The following is a 977-nucleotide window of genomic DNA, read 5'->3' on the forward strand; positions in this document are numbered from 1 at the left end:
CTTCCCTGCAGAAAAATCAGCAACTTCTGCAGGCGGATCTTTGCCTCGAGGAGTGTTGGACTCTTAAATCATGTCCAGCCCCTTCAATGAGCTATGGTAGAGATTGTCCTCAGGTGGAGGAGTTGCCAACGATGACTTCTCAAAGAGTGAATATACTAAACTTAAGGACTGTAAACACGCTATTTGTTGACTGCTTTAGGGGATATTGGATCCATGCTGTTTGAGAAGTCTCCCTGGATGTGTGACCTTTTCAGTGAAAAAAATAATAGCATTGAGCAGCCAAAGACTGGTTTCTGTGGTGTTAAACTACTTGGCTGAAAGCAGTGGTTTACCACCACTCTTGTTAGTTTCTTTAATATAGGGGGCAGGTTTCTAAGGAGTCAAGGGGAACAGTCTGCTAGCCTGTAATCTCTGATCAGGGTGGAGAAATCTTACTTCATGCTTCATTTCTCATCAAGGGCATACAAGCTTCTCACCTTGATCTCATCTCTCTAACAAGAAGAAGGAAGGTAAGGAGCTATGTATAGCAGTGAGAAGGAAAGAGCCGTACCAGGGCTGGCAAACACAATGCTTATACAGATCCTTTGTGGCCTGGTGGTACCGTACTGCTGCCCTTTAGCTAGCTTTGGCATGTGCCAACATCTAAGACTCCTGCTACACGTTACATCTATTACACAATTAGCTGGTTAACCGTGCATTAAATTTAGTTACTATACGTGCTGGATAGAAATGACTATCAAGCTGTGGGGGGAAAAAACAAACGCCCAAACCCAACCAGCTATAAAGACAGGCCTTGACACTGTACAACACCGCTACAGCTGCTCTCTCCAGCTTTCATTTGAACATGTGGCAGGGCCCTCAGCCTGCAACGAGACGAAGTGCGATGGCTCAGGGGCGATGCGCACACCCGTGTTCCCGGGCTGGCCCCAACAGGGCCTGCCCCGGACCGCTGCGGAGCGGCAGACGCCGGGGCCGGC

The sequence above is a fragment of the Gavialis gangeticus genome, unplaced genomic scaffold (assembly GCF_001723915.1).
Source record: "Gavialis gangeticus isolate Ggan-Ray unplaced genomic scaffold, GavGan_comp1, whole genome shotgun sequence".
Lineage (NCBI taxonomy): Eukaryota > Metazoa > Chordata > Crocodylia > Gavialidae > Gavialis > Gavialis gangeticus.